At 41.3% G+C, this 25,356-nt stretch overlaps 1 long non-coding RNA gene across 1 annotated transcript; it reads right to left on the bottom strand.

Annotated features, from left to right (window-relative positions):
- Window positions 1-1,968: 1,968 nt before the first annotated feature.
- Window positions 1,969-23,519, bottom strand: LOC308524646. Its single transcript, XR_013996420.1, has 3 exons — window positions 22,733-23,519; window positions 20,449-20,526; window positions 1,969-3,568 (listed from the first exon to the last, which is right to left on the bottom strand). It is a non-coding gene; the product is annotated as an uncharacterized lncRNA (long non-coding RNA).
- Between the last annotated feature and the right edge of the window lie 1,837 nt (window positions 23,520-25,356).

Raw genomic sequence — 25,356 nt, 5'->3', positions numbered from 1 at the left:
TTTCCAAAGAGAAAGCAGTATCATAACATTTTTTTGGTCTCAGGTAAATCTAGGACCAAACCCTAATTCTAATTTTTTAAAAATATGTTTTATTGATTTTTTACAGAGAGAAAGGGAGAGGGATAGAGAGTTAGAAACATCAATGACAGGGAAAAATCAATTCAGCTGCCTCTTGCACACTCCCTACTGGGGATGTGCCCAGAACAGAGGTATATACCCTTGACCAGAATTGAACCTGAGACCCTTCAGTCCACACGCTGACGCTCTATCCACTGAGCCAAACCAGTTAGGGCCCTAATTCTAACTTTTATTAGCTGTATGATTTTATGAGGATTTAACTACTAAACATTCAATTCTACATCTGTAAGATGGGACATTATTGCTTAAGTGTTCCCCAGTGATTGGCAGATAAAAACTAATATTTAGTGAGGTAAGTATTACTCCTATCCCCATTTTAAAGATGAAGACACTGAAGCTTAAACCATTAGACAGTAGATGGAAGAATTGGGATTTCAACTAAAAAGTGTGGTTATGAAATCATATCTCAGGAACTAGTTCAAGAAGGCAACATACAAGCATGGTTAAGGCAGAGAAAAGTTTCTAGAAATATTTGGTCGTTACACAAATAACATACTCAGATACATCCACATGGGATTTCAGTCTCATTTATTTAAAAGATTTAAAGTTCAGAGTAGTCTTTAAAATGGAAAAAATGAGAATAAACAATATTGTATCATATTAGTATACAAATGTTCCCATTTAACTTTAAATTCGTTTTTAGTACTTCTGTAAATTTACTTTCAGATCAGATTTTCATGAGGAAATCAGGGGTTGTTCAATGTATTGAAAGAAAATTCCACAGTGAGGGAATTTCACAGAATTGAGACATTTTTGAGAATACCAGTACAACAGAGCGGAATCCTTTATTTGGGTGCACAATAAAACTTGCATATTTTAACAGTTCAGTCTTCTATCTCATCTTTGTTTAAATATAGCTAAACATACTGTACTTGCTCTCTCCTTTAAGTTGAGAGGGTGTTCAATCCTGGGTTAAGCAATAGTGCCATGAGAAACAAAACAATATAAATAAATTTTTAACGTTAGAAATTGTTAATATTTAACTTCCTTAACAAATAATATTACCATAGGAATGAACATGTTTATTATGCTTCAATTTGCATTATCATTTTCAAAGTGACCTCACATACACTACCCTATACAAATATCACAATAGCACCCACATTTTTCCAACAAGGAAACAGACTCTTTAAGATGAACTTCTTGCTTAACACATTGTGGACCAGTAGTTTTATTGCTAGCTTACCCAGTAGCCAGATAAGTTTCTACTGAACGAGTACAAAAAACATTTTACATAAATGTTAAAGGCACGCTTTAACATTAAATGCCCATTGCATTTTGAAGTTATTTATTACATGTTCTTACAAGCTAATATCTTTTTAAAGTATGATACTTTGTAAAACACTGTGTAATGTGAAGCGAAAGTTCTCGTGATCTGTCCGCAATGTGTTACGAATCACTCTGGGTGCAAAGGCCTGGTTTTAAACCAAGGTGTCTGCACTAAAAATCCAGGGCTTGCCCTAACCGGTTTGGCTCAGTGGATGGAGCATCGGCCTGTGGACTCAAGGGTCCCGGGTTCGATTCTGGTCAAGGGTATGTACCTTGGTTGCGGGCACATCCCCAGTAGGGAGTGTGCAGGAGGCAGCTGATCAATGTTTCTCTCTCATTGACGTTTCTAACTCTCTATCCCTCTCCCTTCCTCTCTGTAAAAAAATCAATAAAATACATTAAAAAAAATTAAAACCCAGGGCTCTTCCTACTCTATCACCTACCTTATAAGAGAAGTTAAGATCATGTTTCATAGATCCTCCTGTAAACGTATAAAACGAAACCCGTTCATTTTGAAACAAATGTTTAAAAATATAATTTTAATATTTTATTTTTTATTTTCAAAAGCTCATAGAAGCATATAAAATGAAACAGTATCCACCCTATTTCCTGTGCCTGTACATTGCAGCTGGCAATTTGGTGTGCATTCTTCCATTTCTTTTTCTCCGTGGGTATAAAACTATATGATACACACAACATATACTCTATACATACACACTTGTTTTAAAAGTAAAAATTTTGATCAAACAGACATAATCTGACAACTTTCTCATCACTATACCATTAAAAATACCACAGTGAAATCATGACATATTAATATTGTATATCAACTGGATTTCTTTATTGCACCAGCCTATCTAATATTCATCTCAACAACCTGACCCGAAATGCTCTTTCACTTTAAAAAAAGGTATCATTGTCAGCAAACCAGTTTAAAGCTGGGTGAAAGGGAAAGTAAACTGATAGTTGGGCAATATCACACACCAAAAATAACAAAACTTGGTGAATGTTACCCAAGCAAACTTAAAATAAATAACATAGGGGAATTTCAGAAATGTTCCTTCACTTAAATGCTTACTTTAGCAGTGGACTCAGAATTTGCTATCCTTACTCATATTTTTCCTAAAATTTGTAGCTTATTCAATTTCTATTATTTTTGCCTAGTTCTTTTCTTCTTTCCCTTTATTATTTCTGTACTAGAGGCCCAATGCACAAAAATTCGTGCAAGAGTAGGCCTTCCTTCCCCTGGCTGCTGGCATCGGCTTCCCTCTGGCACTTGGGACTTGGGCTTCTCTCCAGCTGCCGGCTGGCACCCAGGACCCGGGCTGCTTCCCTCTGGCTGCTGGCAGGCACCTGGAACCTGGGCTTCTCTACAGCCGCCGGCAGGCACCCAGGACCCGGCTGCTTCCCTCTAGCTGCTGGCAGGCACCTGGGACCTGGGCTTCGCTCTGGCCCTGGCTTCATGTGGAAGGACGTCCAGAAGGACATCTGGTCTAATTAGCATATTACCCTTTTATTATTATAGATATATTTCAGCATGTATCTAAAATTATACTTGCTCTTACCCCATCTGAAAATTTAATAGTAGTTCCTGTATACCATCAAATATTCCCAAATTTTTAATTGTCTTATCTTAAAATATGGTTCATTTGCAATTATTGACATGATTAAAGTGCTTTCATTTGAAGCACTTCTAAATCAAGCACCTGGAAGTCACATACCACATACCTTTTTCTCTTTCAAAGTTTCAAGGATACATACATGGAAGATTCATCAAATTGAGAAAATTTTAATGAACTGGAAAACTGAACAAGAAAGTAGGGTTACATTAAAAAAATGTTTGCTTTGATTAAGTCAGCTGCAAAAATAGCTAGCTAGCTAACAATACAAAGAACTACTGAAACTGAGTTGCTAAAAACAGATGTGAAAACAATAAACTAGATTCACTACAAATAAAGAAACCATCAGAAACATGTACAAACCAAGTCTATTTAGGGTGCAACTATTTAGGGTACCCACTTTCTGAATACCACAGGGAAAAGGAAAAGAATATGTGCATATCCTAAAGGTATAATACATAACTTCCTTCTTGGAGCTCAAAGCAAGTCGTCTTGATTTACAGTTGGACACAATGGAAGAAACTGCTCGTGGGTCCGAATACCTGTAGTAGATGAAATTCAGAGAGAAAGAAAAAACATGGTACAAATATCAACAGCTCATTGACACCAATCATCTGGAAATAAAATTTTGAAACTCTAATTTGGGAGAAATGACCTATATGCAAGACATGAGTAGTTTTAGGGTTCTGTTTTCTATTCCCAATCCATACCGTCTCTTACACACTCCTCCTTTACAGTTCTTATTTCTAAATGCATTCTACATTTTATTATATGTGTACATTTGTGGGCTTAATGAGGATATGAATGAACCTCTGTAAGTCCCTTAATATCGGTCTCTTTTTGGTCTGGTTTGTAGAGACCAAAAAGCCCAATTTTATTATTTCCACAAATTCCTCATAAATGAGCTTCTCACTCATCATTTCATGAATGTGATATTTTAATCATTTGTAAGGGAATGTCAAAAAGACTTCCTACTAAAACTGAGAATATTTATTATTCATACAAAATGTTTAATAACCTTGGCTTAACATAAAAGACCCTGTTTATAGAAATACAGTTAATTGCAAATTTGTAGAGAAAACAACAAAAAACAATTTGTGGATAAGATCATTTTTTAGTACAGGTTTCCAAGTGTATAGAAAACATGATTTTAAATATTTGAATGCTCCCACGAACAATATTTTTCTACTTTACTTTAAAAAATGTAACTGATACTGGAAAATATATCCACTTATATTTAATAGCTCTTTTTCCTGTTTAGATACTTATTGCTGTTCCAGGGTCTGCCAAAGTTTGCCGGGGTCCAACCCCAGCAGGTCCAGGGGTTCCCAAAGGCGTAGACGGAGTCGGCGAAGAAGGAAGGACACGGAGACAGTGTTCAGTTGATCAGCAGCCTAGCCAGGATCTCCAGCCAGGATCTCCAGCCAAGTTCTGGTCTGGATCTCCAGAGAGGTTCTGCTGTTTATTGTCTTGTTACATCCGTATTTATACCAGTTGATTTTAATCCTATCAATCTCTATTACAAAGGTTAGGGCATTTCTTATCTCCATTCCAGGGAGTAAAGATTATGTAGCTTAAGCGTGGTTGTTTGTAGTTAAAGTGATTAACTACCCGCCTGGCACTTAGTTAAGGAGTTTCATCCCCTCCCTGACTTCAGGGAAAAATCCCTACCTGCGGAAACAAGCTTTCTCGGAGAGGTGACCTTGGTTAAAACACACAGCGCTAAGGGGAGCAAACATATTAAGAACAGTATGCTATATACACCAGGTCCCTTGAAACATATGCTGTGCAGATGTTTCTATCCTGCAGCGACTGTGTCAAGCAGCAAGGATGGACCGGCTTCCGGCAAAAGTTGGCACCTCAATTCTTATAAGAAGACCTTTAACCTTCCCACTCTCACGGAATACTTGGATGTACTGGATTCTTGGCCCCAGATCCTGCCACTGCCTATGTTTTTTTCCAAGAGTTTTATGGTTCCAGATCTTACATTTAAGTCTTTAATCCATTGAGTTTGTTTTATATATGGTGTAAGAAAGTGGTTCAATATAATTTTTTTGCATGTATCTGTCCATTTTCCCCAACATCTTTACTGCATTATACATCGTTGCCTCCTTTGTCATAGATTGACCATACAAGTGAGGTTTTATTTCTGGGCTCTTTATTCTATTCCATTGATCTATTATGTTTTAACACCATACTGATACTACTTTAGTGTTGTTGTTGTTTTTTAATTTCAACTTATAATTGTTTGTTGCTAGAACATGAGCATTTTTAAGGCTCTTGGTATACTGTCCTTTTAAAAAAAAATCTTTTTCTTTTAATCGATTTCAGAGAGAGCAAGGGAGAGAGGTAGAAATGTCAACGATGAGAATCATTGATAGGCTGTCTCCTGCATGCCTCCCACTGGGGATCACGCATGCAACCAGGGCATGTGACCTGATGGGAAATCGAATCATGACCTCCTCGTGGTTCATGGGTTGATGATCAACCAGAGTCATACCAGCAGGGCAATACTGTCCTTTTTTTAAAGGTCATACCAATTTACATATCCAACAACATATGAGTGCCTGTTTGACACTTTAAGCACTGACCTTATTTAAACACTAGAGGCCCAGTGCACAAAATCTTGCATGGGTGCGGTCGGGAGGAGGAGGTGGCGGGAGGTTGGCCAGTTGGCCCACCCAGATTGGGCCCTATCAGGGCTGGATCGGCTGGGGGAAGGGGCCACAATCGATTGGCTGGCTGGCCCCGCCCTCAAATGGGGTGGGTTGGGGGTGCCAATCAGGGTCCAGCAGCCTGGGGGAGGGGCCATGGGTGGTTGGCCGGCCAGCCCCACCCCCTACTGAGGTGGGGTGGTGATCAGGGGCGGTGCTGGCCAGGGGAAGGAGCTATAGGCGGATCAGGTGGTGGAGGCTCATAGAGGGCATGGCCTGCCAGGGGAAGGGGCTGCAGAAAGTTGGCTGGACAGCCCCGCCCCCTACTGGGGTAGGGGGTGTGATCAGGAGTGGGGTGGCCAGGGGGTCTGCAGGAGGTTGGCTGCCCAGCCCCGCCTCCTATTGGGGTGAAGGGGTGCGATCAGGGGTGAGCTGGCCGGGGGGAGGGGCTGTGGGCCTGTCGTGGTGGGGCAGGCTGATCCGGGGCGCGGCTGGCCGGTGGGGAAGAGAGGGGGCGTTTGGCCAGCAGGCCCTGCTCTTGATCAGGGTGGGAGAGTCCGATCAGGGGCAGGCCGGCAGCGGGGAGTGGCCGCAAGGTTGGCTGCTGGCCCCACCCCCTTATCGGGCCAGTTCGCTGGCCACAGTGGGCGTCATAGTGACTGGTTGTTAGGTCGTTATGGCCATTACAGTACGTGCCTTTTTATATATATAGATTCCTGCCCCCCCAAGTTTGGAAGATTTTAAAAATAGTTTGTCTTTTAATTTACTTTCTTTGATTATGGAGAACTATAATGTTCTCTTCTTGGGTCTGGGGAGGAGTAGTGTTTGACCTCAGGCACAGAAAGTTTGATAATAAACCTTGGTTTACAGGACACCATCATTACTGACCTTTTAATTTAGTTTCTTTTACCTCTTTCCCCACTCCTATTCGCTCTCCTTTTCCCTCTGTGGGTAACTTTTCTCTTGTCCTAAGGAGATTGTTCCAATGTGTTTGACGTTTTTGAAATTTTCTTGCAAGGCATTTGTACCTATGTGTTTTCAGTTTATAAAAATGGTATTGTTGCCAAAACCGGTTTGGCTCAGTGGATAGAGCGTCGGCCTGCGGACTGAAAGGTCCCAGGTTCGATTCCGGTCAAGGGCATGTACCTGGGTTGCGGGCATATCCCCAGTAGGAGATGTGCGGGAGGCAGATGATCGATGTTTCTCTCTCATTGATGTTTCTAACTCTCTATCTCTCTCCCTTCCTCTCTGTAAAAAATCAATAAAATATATTTTAAAAAAAAATGGTATTGTTATAGCTTTCATTACTACTCTCACTAAACACTGTATTTTTAAAATACATACATATGTGGTGGATATATGTAGTCCTTCGCTTCTATTTAATGTATAGCACTATATGTATACCTCTACCATATTTTACCCACCCCTCTCCCCAATGATTAAGAACCCCAGGTTGGTCCTAAGGTTCTGTCACCAAAACATGTGATCAATATCCTCATAGTTGCTCCTTTAGAGACCTGTGTAAGACTTCTTGAGGACAAACACTGAGAAACAATTTCATATCTATATTCATTTAACTAAATTCTGCCAGATTGCTCTGCAGAATGGCTCCTACACTTCACATGTTCAGCAATGGTGTGAGGGTTCTTACCCCGTCCCCTTTTCATCAATACTTGACATTATCCATATTCCTAATTTTTGTTAGTCTACTGGGTATCTATACTAATAATAGAGGAATATGCAAATTTTCTGGGACACCGTCACAGTAACGACCAAACAGCAGGCTGCATGGGGTGACAAGGCCAGCAAGGGAGTTAGTGAGGGACAACCTAACAACTTAACAGCAGGCTCCGTGGGGCGACCAGGCTGGCAGGGGGGCAGTTAGGGACGACCAGGCAGGCAGGTGAGCAGTTAGTAGCCAGCAGTACCAGATTGTGAGAGGGATGTCCGACTGCCAGGGATCAGGCCTAAACCGGAAGTCAGACATCCCCCAAGGGGTCCTGGATTGGAGAGGGTGCAGGTTGGGCTGAGGGGACCCCCCACCTCTGTGCACAAATTTCGTGCACCAGGCCTCTAGTAAGGGTATATTTAATCTGAATCTCTCTGAATACTGAACCTGAAGCATATCTATGTTGTCAGCCCGTTCATAACCTTGGTGTATTTTTCTACTGCAGCTCTTGTTTTTTGTTTGATGCAGTGGGCATTCCTTGTTGTACTATAGAAAACAATTCCTTGTCAGATTTAAACATGCAAATATACTCTTCTATACTGCCACCTATTATAAATTATGAAGCAATTTTCCCAGTTATTACTGCATTACAAAGTACCCCAAACCTCAGAAGCTTAGAACCACGTTATTTTGCTTATAATTTTATGGGTCAAAAATTGAGAAGGGAGCCAATGGGCAGTTAATCTTATTTACATAGCCCAACCAGGGCAGTTGGTGCTGGAGGATCCATTTGCAAAATAGCTCCTTTCCTTACATGTCTGGTTCCTTGGTGCTCCTAGCCCTCTCTACTTGATGTCTCCAGGGCCTCTTTACATGACTTTGGGTTTCTCCCAATATAGTGATTTCACGGTGATTGCATGTCTTACATAGTAGCTGGTGTTCAAGAAGCAAGAAAAGCCCTATCCGGTTTGGCTCAATCGATAGAGCATCAGCCTGTGGACTGAAGGATCCCAGGTCTCATTCTGGTCAAAGGCACATGCCTGGGTTGCAGGCTCAATCCCTGGCTCAGGGCTTCTGGCTGAGCGCACTGACCACCAGTAGGGGGTGTGCAGGAGGCAGCTAATCTATGCTGGGGTCCAACCCCAGCAGGTCCAGGGGTCCCCAAGGGTGTGGACGGAGTCGGCGAAGAATGAATGACATGGAGGCAGTGTTCAGTTGATCAGCAGCCTAGCCTGGATCTCCAGCCAGGATCTCCAGCCAGGATCTCCAGCCAAGTTCTGGTCTGGATCTCCAGCGAAGTTCTGGTTAGGATCTCCAGAGAGGTTCTGCTTCAGATCTCCAGCCAGGTTCTGTGTCCATGTTCTCTTGCTAGGTTCTCCAGCCAGGATCTCTCGAAGTTCTGCTTAGGATCTCCAGCCAGGTTCTGTCCAGGTTCTCCAGCCAGGTTCAGTCACCAGGTTCTTGTCAGGTTCTCTTGCCAATTTCTGTAGTCAGGTTCAGTCCAGGATCTTTTGCCATGTTCTCTCGCTAGGTTCTGTCTCTAGGTTCTGAGGCCAGTTTCTGTCCAGGATCTTTTGCCATGTTCTCTCCAGCGAAGTTCTTCTGTCTCTAGAGAACGTTCTGTGTAGGTTCTGTGCCTAGGTTCTGTCTCTCTCTCTCTGTCTTAAGTTCTGTCTGCTGTTGTCTTGTTTCAACCGTATTTATACCAGTTGATTCCAATCCTATCAATCTCTATTTCAAAGGTTAGGGCGTTTCTTATCTCCATTCCAGGGAGTAAAGATTATGTAGCTTAAGCATGATTGTTCGTAGTTAAAGTGATTAATTACCCACCTGGCACTTAGTTAAGAGGTTTTATTCCCTCCTTAACTTCAGGGGAAAATCCCTACCTGGGGAAACAACCTTTCTCAGAGAGGTGACCTTGGTTAAAACACATAGTGCCAAGAAGGTGAGCAAACATTTTAAGAACAATATGCCATATATGCCAGGTCCTTTGAGACAGCAAGGATGGACCGGCTCCCGGCAGGAGATTATATATATATATATATATATGTATATATATATATACACACACATATATATATATATATATATAAAACTAGGGGCCCGGTGCACGAAATTCGTGCACTGGGTGTGTGTGGGGGGGGGGGGGGGGAGAGTGTCCCTCAGCCCAGCCTGCCCCCTCTCACATACTGGGAGCCCTCAGGCGTTGACCCCCATCACCCTCCGATCGCAGGATCGGCCCCTTGCCCAGGCCTGACGCCTCCGCCAGAGGTGTCAGGCTTGGACAGGGGACCCCCATCTCCCCCCGATCACTGGCTCTGGCCCCCGCCCAGGCCTGAGGCCTCTGGCCCAGGAATCATGCCTGGGCAGGGGACCCCCATCTCCCTCTGATCGCTTGCTCCACCCCCCGCCCAAGCCTGACGCCTCTGACCCAGGCTTCAGGCCTGGGCAAGGGGACCATCATATCCCCCCAATCCCCGGCTCCGCCCCCCACCCAGGCCTGATGCCTCAGCCAGAGGAGTTGACCCTCATCACCCTCCGATCACCAATCACCGGATCGGCCCCTTGACCAGGCCTGAGGCCTCCGGCAGAGGTGTCAGGCCTGGGCAGGGGACCCCCAGCTCCCCGCGGTTGCAGGCCCCGCCCCTGACCAGGCCTGACACCTCTGGCCTAGGCGTCCAGCCCAGGCAGCGGGGACCTGCAGTGGCAGCGGGGGGCGCCGCGATCGTGGGCTTCGCTTTAGGCCCAGGCAAGGGACCCCTAGCTCCTGGGACTGCCAGCTTCGACCATGCCCAGCTCCCATTGCTGGCTCCACTCCTACTTCCTGCTATCACTGGCCAGGGCGGCAAAGGCGCCTGATTCTCCGATCATGGCTGGGGGCAGGGCAAAGGCGGCCGCCATTGCCCTGCCCCCCAGCTCTTAGCTCCCCCCTGGGTTTTCGATCACTGTCAGTGGCAGGGGGCTTTTCCTGCTTTCCCTTTCGCCTCCCTGCATTGTGCCTACATATGCAAATTAGCCGCCATCTTGTTGGCAGTTAACTGCCAATCTTAGTTGGCAGTTAATTTGCATATAGCCCTGATTAGCCAATGAAAAAGGTATCGCCGTACGCCAATTACCATTTTTCTCTTTTATTAGTGAAGATATAGGAGATTATATATATATATATAATTTTTTTTTTAAAGAGGCAAGAAAAAGCTGTCAGGTCAGGTAAGAGCAACACTGGGACATCACCATATCTACCACATTCTCTTGGTCTAAGCCAGGGGTGGGGAACCTTTTTTCTGCCAAAAGCCATTTGGATACTTGTGAGCTATTCAAAATTATCAACTTAAACATTAGCCTGCTATATTTGGTCAAACATTTCATTAACTCACCCCTAATGCCTCAGACCAAAAGATTTCATAGTCCTTGTATGTTTACCACACCTGGCCTAAGCAGTCAAAGGGTCTAACAAAACTTAAAGAAGTGTAAAGATGCCACCTGCTGATAACAGTGACATCATCACATGCAGAAGAGCATGGGAACTGGGAGATGTTGTGGCCATCTTTGGAAAATATAATCTACCACATTATTTACTGGCATTTTTCTTTTTCTTTTGAGAATTATCAAACCATGGTTTAGCAATTTTCCTAATGATTTATAAAAAGTCTTTATATTACATATCTCAAACCTTTTATATTTATAAAAATCATGTTTCTTCCAAGTTTTCCTCCTCAGGTAGAAGATATAATAGATGTCTGTTCCATTTACCTTACTGCTATGTTTCTTTAAAAATAATTTATTAGGACAAAAAAATTATGTCTATGCACCTCAAGAAAAGTAATGAGCCCTAGCTGGTTTGACTCAGTGGATAGAGCATCGTCCTGCGGACCAAACGGTCCCAGGTTTGATTCCGGTCAAGGGCACGTACCTTGGTTGCAGGCTCCTCAGGCCCTGGCCCTGGTCGGGGCTCGTGCAGGAGGCAACCAATAAATGTGTTTCTCTCACATTGATGCTTCTGTCTTTTCTACTCTCCCTAAAAATCAATGGAAAAATATCCTCCAGTGAGGATTAACACCCCCCCCCCCCAAAGTAATGATGTTATAGGATCTTATTAAGGAACTAGAAGCCCGGTGCACGAAATTCATGCACGAGGGGAAGGGGGAGGTCCCTCAGCCCGGCCTGCACCCTCTCGCAATCCAGGACCCCTCCGGGGATGTCCAACTGCCAATTTAGGCTGATCCTGAAACCAACAGAGATCCCTTTGGCAATCCAGAACCACTGGCTCCTAACTGCTGGCCTGCCTGCCTGATCACCCATAACTGCTCACCTGCCTGCCTGATGGCCCCTAACCACTTGCCTGCCTGCCTGCCTGATGGCCCCTAACCACTTGCCTGCCTGCCTGATGGCCCCTAACCGCCTCTGCCTCAGCCCCTGCACCCAGAATCCTGGGTTCCCTCCTCCGGCCGGCCGCAGGCAATCGGGACCTGGACTTCCCTCCCTCTGGCCGGTCACAGGCACGCGGGACCCTGGAAGGCTTCGCCTGGGCCCCCGCTTTGTCAGGAAGGATGTCTGGAATGACATCTGGAAGACATCCGGTCTCATTAGCATATTACCCTTTTATTAGTATAGGTAAGTCATTTCACAATTATCTTAAAATTTAATTCATTATATTATAAATTCAAATTTGACAAAACAACTGTAACAAGTGGTACAGAAAAATTTAAAATCACTGATGTCTTCATTTTTAACTCTAATGCAATGGGCCTTCTGCCTCCTATACACTGCATATTCTATACCAGTGATTTTTCTTTGTTAAATGGCATTTAAATATATAAAATAAATATCAAAAATATAAGTCTTTGTTTTACTATGGTTGCAAATATAAAAAAATTTCTATATGTGACACGGCACCAGTGTTAAGTTAGGGTTTTTCAAAATGCTGACACGCCGAGCTCAAAAGGTTTGCCATCACTGTTCTATACCTTTGGTTAATACTAAAATAAAAAGAAACAAGTGGGTCATTCTTTTTTAAAAATATATATTGATTTCAGAGAGGAGGAGAGAGGGAGAGAGAGATAAACATCAATGATGAGAATCATTGACCAGCTGCCTCCTGCACGCCCACACTGGGGATGGGGCCCGCAACCCGGGCATATGCCCCAACAGGGATTTGAACCATGACCTCCTGGTTCACATGTCGACGCTCAACCACTGAGCCATGCCAGCTGGGCTGGTCATTCTTTTAATAGAACTTCAATGACAATATGGTTCCTGCCCCCTTAAAGAAACTTCTTTAAAAACAATTTAAAATCCAGAAATATGTTTATTTCAGAGTTTAAAAAAACAAATTGTAAAGCAGTTTACAGATAATTTTTTAGATTAGTATACACAGAACTGCTTTCTGCTTTTATGTGAATTCAAGGCTTCCTTCTTATATTTTCTTAAAACTTTCGCAAATATGTATTTCATGAGCATGTCAGGCAAAAAGTAATACTGTCTTCAAGGTAAACTTGTCTAAAAATGACAAGTCATGCATCTTTATTAACTAAAGACTGTTAATGTTAATAACAGAAAAAGAATCTAAAGCTCTATGTCTTGGATTTTTTTTTTCCATCCAAATTGGGGCACTTTGTGTTGAGGTTTAAAGAAGTCATTAACTCATTTCCCACCCCACCCCCACCTGGAATATAGAAATATAATATCTACATCATTTTAATTATAAAAATGTAATGACAAGAATGGTTTATTAAAATAGCATCCATATTAAGAATATTTTAGATGAAAATCTTTTTAAAAATGGGAGCAAATAATTTAAGAAATGTCATTTAAGTTCTAGAGCTCCATAAGCACACTGAGAAAGTTGAACCAAAAAAAAAAAGCAAATAAAAATAAGGAAGGTGGAGGACAAAGCAAAATTATCTATTAAGATCTTGCGAAGCTTTAAGATATAGAATCCTGTGACAGGATATATGCATACGATCTTCTTTTCTTTCCAATGGAAATTAATATCCTTTCATCTGACACAGTATTTTGGAGTAACTGTTGGTTTACTGTCTCTTGCCCCAAATATCGTATGATTAACACTCTGACTTCAAAAACTAGGGCCCAGCAGAGCAGAGATAATGTATTCTGTCCTGTAAATATATGTATGAAGAATCAGAAAATAAAATTCATCATTGACAGGTGTGGAAAAATTTTAAATACTTGTTCTTTCACTCAGAAACCTTCTTAAATTCCAAGAAGGTGAGGTGAGGGGGTGGAGATACACTTGTTGTGTAAGAGTACTGCAATCTAAAAAATGTATTAAAATTAAAAAAAAAAAACACACAAAGTACAAACTACAACTCTTCCTCTTCAAAGAATGTAAATGAAAGATAAGAGCCAAATTTCGAATGGGTGATTTGTTATCTTGCATATGCAATGTTACCACTCACAATGCGTTAATAAGAAATGCTTACTTTCAGCCATGTGAATAGTTATGTAAAGGAAAACAAAATTAGAAAGGAATTAAGTAAATGCCTCATTCAGACATGCCCACCCAATCCCACCACCCCTAGTGTTTCTAAATTTTTGCTACAATCTAAAATCAAAACTTTAATTTTTCATTATCTTCCAAATTACATTATTTGGAAGTACATTTGCGTTTCTTTTTTGAGTGAACACCAGCACCGAAGGCTTTCATTTATAACACCAAGGTCAGCAAAGTTACCCTTTAGTGTTGTTTCATCAAAAGGAGTTTCATCAAAACCACGCAAAGCCGAAGTTTCAAAAAACTTTTGGCATAACTATCAAATATGTATACACAACCTTAGGGGTAATCTTCTCCAAAAGGTAGTGGACCTACCATACTTTTCTGAAACTACAGTTGATGTTATGTATTACAAAAGGCATTTCACACCAGAAACAGAACTGAAGTGATGGAGGTGGAAAGCAGAGTACAAAATAAAGGCCTAAAAGAGTAAATGTTAGAACTCTTGGGTGTAAAACCTCACCATATCCTAGAGCAGCGGTTCTCAACCTGTGGGTCGCGACCCCTTTGGCGGTCGAACGGCCCTTTCACAGGGGTCTCCTAAGACCATCCTGCATATCAGATACTTACATTACGATTCATAACAGTAGCAACATTACAGTTATGAAGTAGCAACAAAAATAATTTTATGGTTGGGTCACAACATGAGGAACTGTATTTAAAGGGCCAGAAGTTTGAGAACCACTGTCCTAGAGAGACGTTGCCACAACCTTTTGCAGCGGGAGTTCAGGATCTGAAGGAGGGGCTGACAAACAAATGAAAGCACGAGACAAGAAATATGAATTTGGAAGGCATGGGGGATCACGTGGAGACCTCTCTCTTGGAGAGGCACACTGAAACTTGGCCGTATCCGCTTTTAATTCAGTTTTATATACACATCTTGCCCTCAGTAAGCACAGCAAACAGGTAGCAGACAGACCATCTCTTAAGGTCAACAAAGAACAGTGAAGATCAGAAGGTTTAGGAAACATTAACTTGGAGGCTATTAGGTCAGGAAATTGCTTCCAGCCACCACTAATCTCAACACAGCCCTGCTAACGCCCAAGGTCCACCAGCCTATCAGCCTTCCGTGTTCCTTGGTGCACTCTTATGACAGTATTGGGAAAACGTGGCTTCCCGCAAGACATGTTTACTCATAAATGCCCAGAGAGTTATTGGCAAACGGAAAGTTTATCTCTAAACTTACCAAATAAGTACTCATCCACTCTCAAAGCACCTTCTAATGAAGTCAGAGGTAACTTGGTAATTACAAATTTATGTATCTTCTTTCAAAGCAAACTGTGGTTGTGGTTGGTTTTAAATAGTTCTGGTCCTAGCTAGTTTGGCTCAGTGGATAGAGCATCAGCCTGCAGACCATAGGGTCCCAGGTTCAATTCCAGTCAAGGGCACATGCCCAGGTTGTGGGCTCGATCCCCAGTAGGGGACGTGCAGAAGGCAGCTGATCAATGATTCTCTCTCATCATTGATGTTTCTTTCACTCTCTCTCCCTCTCCCTTCCTCTCTGAAATCAATAAAAAAAAATTTAAAAAATAAAATAAATAATTCGGGATGACTCTACAAATCTACAAATTCTGGCCATCCAGTTTTCCTAAAATACAAAACCAACTTACCAATATTTTATTCACCACCAAACAGTAACAGATATGGACACTATTGGTCTTTTTAAGATAAATTTCCCAAATTTTTTTTCAATTGGCAAGTTAGTTAATATTCCAAGACACACTGGGGTCAGGTCAGAGAGAAGGAAATACTTTTCTGAGACGTGACTGGCATGCCAACAATATCAGTCTAGCAATCTATACTCGAAATAACATTCAGGAGACACACACACACACATCCATCCAGCTCTGCTCCTTTCTCTACCATTACTATATATTCTCAAGTAGTCAAGTACTCAGCAAACCCAGACAAGAAGGGAATTATGAAAAACCAGCTCATTACAAAACATCAAAAGGCAGTTTAATGATACATGAGAGAGATCCAACGCAATGACCCAGAAACAGGTTTTCTATGCTCTAACATGCCAAGAAAAACAATGCAACACATCCCCCCCCCCACACACACACACACTCTCTCTCTCTCTCTCTTTAAATCAATTCTACCATGTGGCCTAGCCCCAAATTAAAAAACTGATCGCTGATTCCCAAAATCACTCTTGTACCTTCTTTCAAATCCCCTACTTCACCAAACAAGTGAAAAAACTTTCTGGACACTAGTTTTACCTGTTGGGGGGGGGAAAAAAACAACTTTTAGGTAACATTATGAAATGGCTTCTCATGACCTGTTAAGCCTCCAGTTACGCATGAAACAAGCAGACTGTCGAAATAAGGCAAAATCTGTACAGCAGTGCCGGGCGGCAGAAAGAGTGAGGTCCAAGTCTGCACAGGCAGGTGAGCGCTGCCCTGCCTGGCAACCGATGTCACCCCGAGATCCTGACACGGGCAGCTGCATGTCGGCGGTGTCCCGCTTGGCCTCAGGCTGACAGAGGACCCCAGGGCAAAGGAGATCGAAGTGCCCCCGACCTGCAGGGCACCCCGTGAACCAGGATCCGGGCGGCGGAGCTCAGAGCAAACCAGATCCCCACGGAGCACCGGACCGCTTCACAGCACTGCAGAAGCCCAGGCCCTGGCGCCCTAGGACGAAAGGCACCTGCCATGCCAGCCTTTGTGTCCCACTCATTTCTGCACACCACAGCTTTCTACACATAACTGCAAAAACAAAAGCAAAAGCAAAACAAAAAACAGTGTTCTGGGGACCCCACAGCTTTAAGAACACACCCAAGCCAACAGAAAAACATTTCACACCGGCCGGACGCTGCCGGGCGGCATGAGCCCACAAGCTCAAGGTCCAGCACGTGCAGCCAACGCCAACCTCACGTCCAGGGACACGCTCACAGCTCAGCGCAACCTCTTAACCCTGACACGGGGCAGACGACACCCCGAATATTGTTGTCCACACCTCCCAACATCCCCGCCTCGTGCATAAACCCCACCGGACCCTAGAAAGCGAGCCCACCCAACCCCAAATAGTGTCGTGAACATCACTGGCGACACAGACAGAGCCGACTTCTGTTAAGAAAAGGGGGGGGGGGGCCGCAGGGCAGAAACGACAACGAAAGGAAGCACAGCCCAGGACCCTGAGACGCTGGTCGCCCCGATATTTCCTAGCGGAAGGCCCTTCGACGGCCAGGGTCCTCCAGGACGGGACCCCTCGTGGAGCCTGTCGCCTCCAGAGGCCCCCTGGCCCATCCGGCGGCCCCTAGGCCCCTCCACCCGCTCGCCGGGCCGCTCGCCCGGGTCCCGGGCTCACGATGAAAAGGCCCTCGGCCACCCGGGGGCTGCTGGCGGCCTCCAGACGGTACAGAGAGCCCCCCAGACGCTCGGAAACACAGACACCCTCAACTCCTGCCTCGGCGGCGGCCATCACAACAGGAAAGCGAACTTTTGCGACAACTCCCACAATGCCCGCGGCCTACAACTCCCAGAGTGCACCGGGCTCGCCGCGGTTAACCCCGTCGTGGCCGGGAGCTGGCCACCGGCTCCCCCTTCCCTCCCCCCGCACCCAGTGGTTGCACTGACTTTCACCCGCTCAATCCGAGACGAACTTTGCAAATGTTGCCCAGCAGTTACCATGGTGCGACCTCGCCGCGCTCCTTTATCACACAGACCCCCGCAGCTCCCCAGAAAAGTGCCGTTTGTTTATCTTTGGAGCACTCCTCCCAGTGCCCAATGTATATCCTTTAAAGGGAACGTTCAACTTCAACCAGTGTTCCCTCTCGCCTTTATACTTTTCGGGCATGTTTCTATCTAAATGATTATGGCCCAGAGGTTTTGGGACTCGACATGGTTAGTTTAAAATCTGTGTTCCAAGTTCTGGGACTCCACAAGAGAGCGCAAGACTGTCCTATAGCTGACTACCATGTGCTACATCTCTCCATGTCATAAGACACATGTCCTCAAATATATGGATTCAGGAAATGCATGCGACTCCAAGTCAGTCCTAATTAGAACAATTAGGTTTGGGCAGCATATCTTTTCAATTTCAAGTTTGTTTGTTTCTAAGGGAAAACACTATTGTGCCAACATAAGTTGCTTTCCCTTTCTCCCTCTCCAGGGATAGAAAGAATGATCAGAAATAACGTATAATGCTGCTTTGTTCCTTTCTGGCTTTAAAATATCAGCAAACGACAAGTACATAAACATTTCAATATAATTTGAAAATAAAACTAAGAGTTCATTCTTTCAGAAAGCTGCACAATTCCCTATTTTACTCACGAAAGAACCCCTTCAAAATCTTTCTCATTTTAATGAAAAATAAGTGTTAAAATGCATCTCTTTGCCATACATTGCCCATAATTTCAGTAACGAGGACAATCACATTTGGAGATCACTGTGTCATCAATGAAAGTTAACTATCTAAGATTTCTTACACCAACTGTAACTTGCTTAGACATGGAACTGACCGACAGACGAAATAATTGTTTGGTAGTTGATGCATGCACTAAAATAACAACTAGAATTCACCCAAAGTACCTGCTGTGTTTCTCATACCCAAATATAAAACAAAATGTACGCAATGCCTGATTTTTTTCCACAGAAACATTTTGCCATTTGAAAGGGCACTCAAAATATATCATGAATTTCAGATCACAAAACTCAGAAATCCTAATGCACACACAAAACCCAAAGCCTTGTTGGAAAGATACATCCACAGCAAAATTTTATTTTAAACGTGTCCCTTAATATTACATTTAACTTATTAGCAATTTTTTAATCTAGTAACCTACAGTGAGAAAATACTTCTCCATCATTTATTTTTTCACTTATGTTGCAGTTAATGTAGTTATATTAGCATTCAATAAATGCTATATACCAAGACATAAAAAATTGTGTATAAATATAGATTTTGAATTTTAGTTAATGATACTATTTTAGCTTCTGTATTTTTCTAATTTTCACTTAACACCTTAGTTAGGATTTAGCTAGGCAAAGTTGCATTTTCTCCTCTCTATTTTTAACAGACCATAGAATTAAATGCATATTTTGTACATTATTCTCCTGATGTTAAAATATATGATTCATAAGACAGGCTTAAAAATAAGGCAGAAGTGAAACTGATCTCCTCATGTATTACATGCTTACAGCTCTCTTCTCAGTATTATGAGATTATATTTTCCGTTAGGATGTTAGTCATGTTTCCTTTTACTTTATCCTTCAAAATATAAGATTTTAAAATTGATACAGCATGTTAAAGGGCTTTATTTAAAGATTACATTAGACATAATTTTATATACTCTTTTCAGGTTATCATAATTCTCTTTTATAAAGTAACTTAGAAGTTTAGTATATCCTAATGAAGTTTTAACCGATATGCTCAATATTAACATGATTGTCTTTTTAAGAAGAAAACAAATTTATTCTAGAAATAAATTCTTCAAATTCATACAAAAAAATTTAGTATATTTCTGTCAAAATTTTTAGATTCTATTTAACCACATGCATTTTTACCTGTATTTCTTAAAAACCTAAAACTCTGACCTCTGATTTTCAAAAGTACTCATATGTACCTTTATTAATGTATTTAAAATTAGAAGGAATCTTGTTTACTCTTGAGAATATATGTTAATAGAAGACAAATATAGTAATCTATTTTTTTTTCCAAATGTGGTATTGGTAACAAAGCTAGAATATACAAATTTTTATATCTTATAACAGATTCTATATATAATTTCCATAATAACATCTTTCATCCTTTTAACTTCATAAAATACTTCAAAGCATCCCTAAATGTTTGTTTAGACATTTTAATTGCATTTTTTAGTTTATTTGCTTTAAAACATCTGCTTTTCATATATGTCATTTATACTGTTCATTGAAGTAAAATGCATTAATAGAATTACTTCAAAAATTAAATTAGTTGCTAATATTCTAATATGCTCAAAAAGTTAGTCTTTTTCTTTTCTTATGTTACCACTATGACACAAACCAAAACTGAAAAACAAAGGACAGGTTCTTGCCTGATTAAACAAATTGTTTATTTACATTATGATCCTAAGAAGCAATATTTTCCTAGCATGGGAATATATCCCAGAGTTTATGCTTCTCTGTTATTGCCCAAATCCTAATTAACTTTCATTCACTGGCCTGCTTATAAAGCAATGACCAGTCATTCACATTTTCACAATAGTCCATTTTTTTTAATATCACACATGTTTACATTTATGTTTAGGAATATTCTAAGTGTTTGAAAAATCTCTAGTTCCTGATTTTGCTAAATGTGATTTTAACTTTGTTTTCTCTTAAATACTCAGACAAGACAGATGGTGGGACTCCTATTATCATGTCAGTCTATTAGAAAGTGCAAAAAAGGGTCTCCTCCCCCTCCCTCCCCCCCGCAAAAAATGATCTTTCTAAGTGAAATATTTCCAACTAATTTGTTTTATTTAACTTAAAAATCTGGCTTTCTATCACCTTCATAATGTTTTATATCAATTAAGATGAGCAAAGCTTAAGTATATGTTACTTTTTTCTTCTAATTGAAATATTCTCTTTTCAACAGGTAGATAAATAATAGAAAATGTTTCCTTACCTAAAGATGAAAAGTTTCACCTTTAAAAGAGTCTCCCCAATTCTTCAGGAGATAAAACTTCTTATTTTTCCTTCTAGTCTGTGAAAAATAATAACATAGGATAATGAATATTTAAAATTTTTATCCTAATTTTAGACAACAAGGCTTAAATATAATTAAATCAAAGCTGTCAATTAAAATATCATCCTGTTTTAAACTTTATTACAGAACCATTGTAAGAAGGTGGTTTCTGCCATTGACATGTCTTGTGGGTCTTATTTATGACTGAATAGTTTTAGTACTCTTTCAATATATTTAAGTTATTAACTATTCTTATATGTTTTAAGATCCTTTTTTAATACATAATAATGCCTGGTTTATACATAGATTCTATAGTCTAAATTTCTAATAAATAGTGAAAGAAAAAAATCTAAACCCTAAACTTTCTAACTTTTAAAAGGCTTTTAAATCAATTTCTCCAAAAAGAGATCATTAAAACACGACGTACTCTACGATGGAAACATTAAATACTTTAAGACAGAGTAAGATTTAGGCTGAATTTATTAAAACAATTATCCTCCTTGTCCTTCTCCCTCTTTCTGCTCATAATATTCTCTCCATTTTAACGCAGATTTACATTCATTAACTCACATGCCTTCTCTCCAAAGAAAAATCATCTTCTGCTTAGAAAATGTTCAGATTCCTTACATTTCCCCTAATTTTACACAAGGATCTATTATTTCAAATTCTAGAAGGGGAAAGTGAGAATTAATGCTTCTTCTTCCTAGATCTGTTTTCCAGTTCTTCCCTAGGATTGTACCATACCCCACATAGCTTTTTTTTTTTTTTTAAACAAGATTTGCCTATCATACCTCTCCCCAACATTTGAGGGTGTATTCTGATTTTGTTTCTGTGTTTTGATGCATATATCACAGTGTGGCTAATGCTACCTCCCCATACTCCAAACATAAATATTTGCAGGCCCCTCCATTCATCAGACCCTAGCTACTTCCTGTTCTTCACCAGAATGCCCCGTTTGGGATCTGAATATAGAGGAGACCTTAGGTAAGTTAGGACCATAAAGAAGAAGCCGACCACAGATATCACCATTCACATCTTTGAAAGTATCTTGCTCAAAACTAACCTTGATACTTCAGCGCAATATAGAACCTATGAAATCCACATGCATGAGCACAAAAAAATTCCTCTCCCTTACGTCACTGTTGCCTACGTTGTTCCACTTCCAAAGCCGTATTTTCAAAGGATGTGACCTTTATGGTACAAATGATCTTTGCAAGTGCAAAGTGGAAGTTTTTTGATGAGGGTAGGAGAGTTGGCCACTCGCAGGCCCAATCAGTTTCTAGGGCAGATGCAACATGGCCCACCAGGTCTCCCCCCAGACTCAAAGCCTGAGCCCTGCCTTCCTTTCACCTTGCCATAGCTCCTGAAGGACTGAAGGGAAGCACATACCTGCACACCTCTAACTTGAGTCCATCACCCAACAACAAGCAGATGCTGAAGTCAGAGCAGGCAGAGGAGTCAGGATCAAAGAGAGAGAATAAAAAGACCCTCCCACCCCCCCGAAAAAAGACTTGAATTAACATGACATCTATTCCTCAGCTCTACCCGTTTTCCTGCAACCTTTCTCCCCGCCGTGGAGGAGGCCTGTGATATTGGGCAAGGTGGAGGGGTGCAGTACAGAGAGCCTCCAATGTCCTCAAACCCCACAACAGCACAGACAATAATATGGGCAGAAATAACAGCAATGTTTTTCTTTTTTAATAAAAAAAAAATGACAAACTAAAAGCCTCTTTATAAAATTACTGACATGGCAGGTAGATGTTTTTTTGGTTGTTTTTTTTTTAATCGAGAATAATACACAAGTGGGTTCAGAGACATAAACATCTTATCTTGGCTTTGGCCTCCGTGCTGTAGGCTTCTTTTTCTCCGTGTAAACAGACAATCTAGTCCTCATTCAGTAACCCAATGCTATTGTAACTGGGGAGCAAGCACAGTGGGGAGCCTTTAAGCCCCTCAGAGCAACTCCCTGGCTTGGAGAGTTGTAAAGGAAACTCCACAAAGCATTTTTAGTGTCCCCAAAAAGGATACCTGCCCCCTCCCCAGCTCAGAATTCCACGCCAAAATTCCACGCCAAATTAATCGGACTCAGCAGTTCCTATTGAGACACTCAGTTACTTAAAAGAAAGCACCAAACATAAACTTAGTGGAAAGTGGTTTTTTTAAAAAGCCAAGCTATAGTCATCCTAAACAGTAACAGCGTCATAGATGAACATTAACTGCTTACTAGTTTCAACACCAGCTGCAAATGGGTTGATTCTTCACTTGCTGGAACCGTCTGGGGTGCCAAACTCTTCCCCCAAACTTCCTTTCCATTTTAGAAAACCAAGTTCCTAGAAATAATAATAATAATAATAATAAAAGAATTTTCTTTATCATGGGCTTTTTAAACATTAACTGCAAATCCAGTCTAACACTGTTGAGCATTAGATTAGCTCTCCTTCTTCCCTCTCCCTCTTTTAACTTGGGAAAATTCACTGTCTTCTCTACTCTGCTTTCCTGCTCTAAAAGTGAAGGAACTTGCGCCTTCTTTCCTTTCATCCTTACTTGAAATCCCTCTTTTAGCACATCACACATTTCCCTGGCTTCACTGTACTGTGATACTGGCCAAATTTCACCAAATGCTATCCTCATAGAAAGAGTAAAATGTGAAATGAGGGGGTGTCACAGGATCATTTCCAAGGTCCCATTTAGCTCTCACATTCTATATGTGTCTAGGATGATCCAGAAAAACTGGAATAACTCCATATAAGACTCCAAATTTGGGTCTCATTTCTATGTTTTACTGCTGTCACCGCATTCCTATAAACTTTTTGCTCAATGACAATATAACACAGATTTTCCTGCCTTTTTAGGACAGCAATCCCCTCTGCTCTGCTTCTTCAACCTACTTCCTTTCCTCTCTAAGAAACCATTCTGTATCACGAATAACTCCATCCTTTCCATCAAGACCACCACCAGCAGCAGCAGCCTTTTTCTGACCTAATCTCTTAATGTCACACATTCTCCTCAGTAAAACAATAGTGTCTACTTACCCAGCCCCTGCTATCATCCTCATCGGTAACATTTACTGAGAACTTCCTAGCTGACAGACACTGTTCTAAGCAATGCACATTTAATCCTAATCACCTTATAATGCAGGTCTATTATCAGCCCCATTTTACAGATGAGGAAATTAAGGCAAACAAAGGTTAAGTCAGTTGCCCAAGGGGTATTCTTACTGAGGGAGGGATCCACGTCTGCAAGCCACACATTTTGGGTATAGCGTTTGCGCCCTTAATCATTTTGATGCACTGCCTCTCGGTTTAAATTATTTTCCTGGACCCTCCCACTTCTAAAATTCATTGATCACCCTGCACTTGATTATCTCAGAATGTCTAGTCTCCTCATTGATGAATGAGGCATAATCAGAATAATCTACTTTATGGAGTTGTGAGAATTTTAAAAATTTAATGTAAGGCACTCACCACCGTGCCGGGCAGAGAGTGAATAGTTTGAAGAAATGTTAGCAATTATTTAATAAGCGCTTGCAGTTTGCAGATGAAGACCCTGAGGTCAGTAGTTAGTAGAAAAACTAGAACTGGAAAAAACTGGAAATAATGCACCCTGCTCTTTAAAAAATACCGCTTATTAATATCGCGCTAACTTCAAAGACACACTTAAATTTTAAGACTTTAAAATAACCCTCATCTTGTGTTTCTTAGTTCAGGGTTTTTCCTATTGAACCATACTCCTTCTCTGGCTGAAAAGCAAATTTCTGAAATCAGGGACTCTGGATTTGCCTGCCCGCTCCTCCTGTCACACAGCTGGACTGTGTACCAGTACATCACCAGCATCAAGTTTACCAGAGGCTTTATGTCTATTGAAAATCACCTCCATGTTGAGTGTAGGTTTGAAGTCATTTCAAATGGTGATACTGATTTGATGAAACATGAACCCCATATTTCAAAACATTATATTTATTAATTGAAAAAGAAACTGGTTTTTAAAAAGAAATATTCTCGCCCCTGTATAAACCAAACTGGGGCTCAAAAGGGTTGTACAGGTCACCCTTGTATTTTGAAGTCAATGTGATGTGTTAAAGGCGATGGTAACAGTAGATGAGGGCATGCATTTGTGAGGAGCAAAGAATCAAAGACCCTGAAGTCAACCCAATGGAAGCTGGGCTCTACCAGAATTTTGCCATCTAAATGATCCTCTCACTAGTAGAGGTTTATTTTCTTTCTGTGGCCTCATGGCAATAAGTAAATAAACGCACGTCTAAGTAGATACCATGCTAACATAGCAAACAAGTATCACGTCACTTGGGTAGACGCAGCTACTGTTCAAAAGCCAAAAGAAGCCTGATTAAGAAGCTCATTAACCTGGTAATTCCAAAGACTAAAATAAAATCATCTCGCTACGGTTTATATTTTCATAATTTATGTCATTAACTTCAGATGTTCGATTCGCTTATACCAGTGATGGCGAACCTATGACACACGTACTCATTTTTTTGGTTGATTTTTCTTTGTTAAATGGCATTTAAATATATAAAATAAATATCAAAAATATAAGTCTATGGTTGCAAATATCAAAAAATTTCTATATGTGACACGGCACCAGAGTTAAGTTAGGTTTTTCAAAATGCTGACACGCCAAGCTCAAAAGGTTCGCCATCACTGGCTTATACCATGATTCTGGCTACACTTACTTCCTCCCAAGTTCTTACCTGAGAATCTAAGTTTCCCAAACCTTTGTATTACTGTGACCTTCCTCAAGGAACATCCCACTCACCCTGAGGTCAGAACCCAAACTTTTCAGCATTTAGTTCAGGTAAATAAAAATGAGGATGTCTTCATTTTGAAATGC

Source organism: Myotis nattereri (genome assembly GCF_964212035.1).
Source record: "Myotis nattereri genome assembly, chromosome: 9".
Taxonomy (NCBI): domain Eukaryota; kingdom Metazoa; phylum Chordata; class Mammalia; order Chiroptera; family Vespertilionidae; genus Myotis; species Myotis nattereri.
Note: the sequence above shows the minus strand (reverse complement) of the source record. Positions and strands in the feature narration are given on the sequence as shown.